Source organism: Gymnoscopelus microlampas, assembly GCF_963454915.1.
Source record: "Gymnoscopelus microlampas genome assembly, chromosome: 4".
Lineage (NCBI taxonomy): Eukaryota > Metazoa > Chordata > Actinopteri > Myctophiformes > Myctophidae > Gymnoscopelus > Gymnoscopelus microlampas.
Window position 1 is genome coordinate 50,779,231 of NC_139941.1, and position 6,000 is coordinate 50,785,230.

The 6,000-nt window shown below is 40.4% G+C and overlaps 1 protein-coding gene across 3 annotated transcripts in view; it reads left to right on the forward strand.

The window, feature by feature from the left end:
* Positions 1-6,000, forward strand: part of rtkna (rhotekin a) — a 161,488-nt gene that overhangs the window by 68,495 nt on the left and 86,993 nt on the right. The window lies entirely within an intron of this gene.

Below are 6,000 nucleotides of genomic sequence, written 5' to 3' on the forward strand. Positions count from 1 at the left end.
TTGGAGTTACAGTAGACCAGTAGTTCTCAAAGTGGGGTCCGGGGACCCTCAGGGGTCCTTGAGGGGGTTCCAGTGGGTCTTCAGCAAAATGAGTTAATTTAGCATAAAAATCTGTTTAAGCACTTTATACAACAGGTCGCCATACAATGCGTTGTGAGCTTGTATGTGTGCTATTCTCGATTCTTTTTTGTGGAATATTGTTTTGAAATGTTAACACAAATCTTGTATGGAGGTTCCTGGCACAAAATATTTTCAGAAGGGGGTCCGAGGCCAAATGTACGTTAATTTGGCGGTCCTTGACCTGAAAAAGTTGCAATAGGCGATATGGGCTAAATCAAACAATATGTTCCTTTTTTTTACCATTACCTCAATAATATTGATATTGTTGATTAGAGTTGTAATAGAATTTTAATCTGTGTCATAAACATTGCTCATGTATGACCCCTCTGTGTCAGTAATCTTCAAGCATTGCCTATATAATGGGTGGTGCTCAAAGTGGGGTCCAGGTACCCTCAGTGTTCCTTGAGCTGGTTTCCAAAGGGACCCATACAGGTCTGTTAACTCTGAGGGTGTAGTAATGGAACCGAATGGACCCATAGTAATGGAGGCCTTTGACATTAAAGTTTGAGATCCACTGATCTATAATTAACTAATTACCGGATAAAGGCAAATAATAAAACAGCTAGAGCAGTCAGGTATAAGCTCAGAAAATTATGCCACTTTCTCTAAAGCAGCCTTTTTAGAACCAGGAAAGACAACATTCCAGATCTAGTCTGTCTCTTGTCATAACATCTATATAATATTGATTTATGGACCAATCTTACCGCATGTCATCCCTCTCTGTCTGTCTTATCTCTATATACCTGACTGTTTCTCTTTCTCTGCTCTGTACATGTTAATCTGTATCTCTATCTGTCTGTCTGTCTGTCTGTCTGTCTGTCTGTCTGTCTGTCTGTCTATATCTTTCTGTTTTTCTCTCTTCTCTCCCCCACATAATTCACACATGCAGTCCACAGCTGCACATATGGGACTCATAATTCCCCATGGGACCGTGTGTGTGTGTGTGTGTGTGTGTGTGTGTGTGTGTGTGTGTGTGTGTGTGTGTGTGTGTGTGCGTGTGTGCGTGTGCGTGTGTGCATGTGTGTGTACGCGTGCGTGTCGGCCTATCGCATCTGTTCTGACAGTGGGAGTATGAGAGCAATCAGTCATACATGAGCAATATTTATGACACAGATTAAAATTCTATTATTCACGTCCCATAATAAAATAATAAAGCATATATATATATAGTAGATGGGATAAATCTGCTATTTCCTCTGGAACCCCCAGACAAACCCATGTGACCGTCTGGTGTCAGAGAGCCTGGGGAGGAGCTCTAGACAGACAGACAGACAGGACACACATGGCCATTGGAAATGATGCCGAAATATCAAAGCTAAAGTGCATTCTCTGGCTCCATTGTAAGAGCAGATATTGGCTCTTTGTCTTCATGTGCAGCTGTTGTGTGTTAGCAGAGCTGTGTGTGTTTCACTGACTGACTGCACTCACTGCAAAACCCCTCTGTGTCAATGGAACTCTCAAAGAGTTGACTGAGCACTTCACCCATTTTCAACTGTAACAGGAAGAGTGGGCACTGAGGAAGAGAGGGCACTAAGTAGTGGGCACCTCGATGTAAAATTGGCTATTTGGTCCAAAATGTAAAAAAACTAAATATTTGGACCGGTAAATAATCGGTGTCATTTTTAGATTAGAGTTACGCGCAACGAGTTACAAATGTTCCCTTTAAAAAATATATTGAAACATTTGCACAAATGTTCAAGATTTTTCAAAAAAAGCAGATCTACAAGCTCATAGAGCGGCACTCGGTGCCGCGCTATGAGCTTGTATATCTGCTATTTTTGAATAGCCAAAGCAATCTTAATATGACACAGATGCGTTCCCGGTCTTAATGGATTAAGTAACGTAAAGTATACATGATTAGAACATGATTGAACATTTGACAATTAAGGTCTAATATTTCTACAATTGCTATACAACCTGTATATCCAATCATTTTGGGCATAAACAAGAAATTGAAGGGTACATTTGAGTCTAATAACAATGTACCATGCATGTTCACATCATGTGTACTTTACATTACAGACCATTTTTCAAATATGACTTCTTTTTTTTTTAAACACAAAAAAAATTAATATGGAGATAAGAGGTTTCTGCACCGACAGCAACATTATATTAGCTTGGATTTGGCTTGGAATCCCAATCGATGAAGTCATTTGTATGTAACTTGCCAGGAATTCCATCCAGTCGCAATTCCTCTGCGTCTCTGGCTGTGGGACCTCATGCCTGGATGACTGCATGATGTGTGTGAGGTGGTGATATCACTCTGCTGGTACCTTGTGCCCGCTGGCATTTGGCACTGGTTTGTGCATGAGGTGGTCTTTCTTCATTTCTCTCTCTCTGTGTGTGTGTGCGCGCGCGAGTGTGTGTGTGTGTGTGTGTGTGTGCGTGTAGGATGCCAGCCAGCTGGGAGATGCTTTTGGCTTTTGGTTTCTGTCATATTGTGAAAGAGAGGCATTGATGCGCGACAGTTTAAAATAAACCTTGCAGACAGATGCACTGCAAGCCCAGATGCTTGCACACACACACACACACACACACACACACACACACACACACACACACACACACACATGCACAGTCACGCACACATACACACACTCGCACTTACATGCGCGCACACAGAGACACACACACTACACAGAGAAGTTTGCCAGACCCCAGATTATTATGTAGTTAAAACACATGCATGAAACATGGTCTCTATTCTCGGACGAACATTTGGTGAAAATAGCCCATTTGCAAGCTTATAGATCACCTATTTCAGTGAAGAGATTTTGTGTTAAGGGGAAGAAAGCAGTATAGACCCCCTGGGGGTCCCTGGTCAACTACAGGGTTTAATAAGTGGTCAACTATAGGTTTTATCAAGTGGTTTAGTTGTGTGTTCCCAGCTCGGAGCAGGTGGGTACCCCACTAACAGACATCTGGCTTGTTTCTTGCTTCTTGGAGCTCTCAGCAGCAGGTCATTATAAGCCACTGCTAGTCGTCTGATGCTGCCTTGTTTGTAGCACATGCTAAATCCGCGACACAGCATGTTCCCTTGAGCATACAGCTTCCGATGCTGTCTGTGTCCTTATCATCAGAAAGGTCATTTGAGAAAACCCTGCTTCTCAATTAAGTCGGTTAGAGGTTCTAAACTTCGGTTTAGATACACTGTACTACATAGAAACCAAGTATGTACTGTACTGCATAGAAACCAAGTATGTACTGTAACTGTACTACATAGAAACCAAGTATGTACTGTACTACATAGAAACCAAGTACGTACTGTACTACATAGAAAACAAGTATGTACTGTACTGCATAGAAACCAAGTATGTACTGTAACTGTACTACATAGAAAACAAGTATGTACTGTACTACATAGAAAACAAGTATGTACTGTACTACATAGAAACCAAGTATGTACTGTAACTGTACTACATAGAAAACAAGTATGTACTGTACTACATAGAAAACAAGTATGTACTGTACTACATAGAAACCAAGTACGTACTGTAACTGTACTACATAGAAAACAAGTATGTACTGTACTACATAGAAAACAAGTATGTACTGTACTACATAGAAACCAAGTACGTACTGTACTACATAGAAAACAAGTATGTACTGTACTACATAGAAACCAAGTACGTACTGTACTACATAGAAACCAAGTACGTACTGTACTACATAGAAACCAAGTATGTACTGTAACTGTACTACATAGAAAACAAGTACGTACTGTACTACATAGAAAACAAGTATGTACTGTACTGCATAGAAACCAAGTATGTACTGTAACTGTACTACATAGAAAACAAGTATGTACTGTACTACATAGAAAACAAGTATGTACTGTACTGCATAGAAAACAAGTATGTACTGTACTACATAGAAAACAAGTATGTACTGTACTACATAGAAAACAAGTATGTACTGTACTACATAGAAAACAAGTATGTACTGTACTACATAGAAAACAAGTATGTACTGTACTACATAGAAAACAAGTATGTACTGTACTACATAGAAAACAAGTATGTACTATAGTTCATTGCCTTAGCTAGCCCTAATAAACACGGTTAACAGTGATGTTCCTCTCCCACAGACGCCAGGCGCCCATGGCAGCCATTACTACGCCACCCCTAAGCAGCCACCGCAAGTTCTCTGAACTCAATCGGTTACTAATAAGCTCATTAACCCCATTAACCCCGGTGACAGAGACCCCTTTCACAGGGGAAACTTGTTTACGACAGATATGTAGACTGGAACGCATCGAGTCATCTGAATATTGAATCTACTAGTTTGTGTTGGAATGTTAAACGCTAAACGTCAAGCATGTCCGTCTGTGTGTGTCGGACAGAGAACGCTCTTGAGTGAGTGAATGTCGTCTCAAGTTTAGAATTTCAGTCAAATTGTGTTAAAACAGGTTTGAACATGTTTGTTTGTGGAAGTTGGGTGTCTATCAATGGTTCAATGGAAGGTGATCTGTATGATGGACTCATGTAATCATTATAGTATGCATGCGTATATTCACTCATTCCCTCACTTGCTCAGTCAGTTGGTCAGTCAGTCACCAGTTTTGTTTGTCACTCGGTCAGTCAGTAAGTCAGTAAGTAAGTCAGTCAGTCAGATGATGTTAGAATTACAGTCACTCACTCACTCATTCACTGGATCAGCCTTCCCTTCAGTGTCAGGTCATTTATAAGTATACAACACTTTGTTTATTTAGCTCATATTTTTATTTTCACTGTAAGTTTTCATGTCTTACACCACATGAACACCAGTAGCATCCTTATTCTGAGGGTGAAGATTCTGCAAAAAAGAAATAGCTGATATACAAGCTCACAACGTTCACAACGTTGTATTCTCAGCAGAGGTTTGGTGTAGGGGGGGAAAAAAGAGTAGACCGTACAAGTTTTCGAAGTATTGAGGGATTAAGTGGTGAACTGTCTGAAAATACACATTAACATGAATCCAACATGACATTGCTGTCAAACAAGTCTATGTCTATGGTACTGTATATATAGAGTATAAGTAGTTAAGTGTTTAACTCTTTGACCCGTCTTTCGTACCATCACTATTTTTCCTCCATCCCTCCATCCCTCCCTCCCTCCCTCCCTCCCTCCATCTCTCCTCTGCCTGGGTGGGACAGGGGGTCCTTGTACAGTACAGACCCCACACTGTAGCTGTAATTTCAGCCAACTTTCTGCAGACCCAGACCAGATCCATTGAGCTCCAGCTATGGATGTTGTTTGCGCTCCAGGCTGTTTCATAACAACATTACAACGCTGTAATACATTGTGACATGCTGTTGGATCACACTCCACTTGTCATTATTATTATTATTAATACAGTATGTATGTATGTGCTGCTACACTGGTCTTTCCCTCCAGCAGTGTCTGTCTGTCTGTCTGTCTGTCTGTCTGTCTGTCTGTCTGTCTGTCTGTCTGGATATTATTGAGTGTGTTCCAACAGACACGATGTTGACAACAGCAAATACTGGTTTGGTTTTGGTTTGGTTACAAGCTCATAACGCATCACAATGTGACGCAGGGTGAGCTTGTAGATCTGATATTTTTGAATAATAAACTTGTACTTGTATAGCACCTTTCATGACATGAATTGCAGCTCAACATGCTTTACAGAGCAAGAACAAAGCACAAGTGCTTTACAGAAAAAGTACAAATAATTTAACAAAAAAATAAAATATAAAAGCATAAAACAACATTAAAATAATAGCAAAAAAAGCAGTGAATCAGGCAAAACAGTGAGAACATGAATAACAACACAGATGCTTAAAAGTCAACTAAAAGCAAGAGTGAAGAAATAGGTGTTGAGCTGTGCTTTAAAGCTACAGAGGCTGCCTGTCTTAGCCAAAAGGTGTTCCTCATTTTGCTG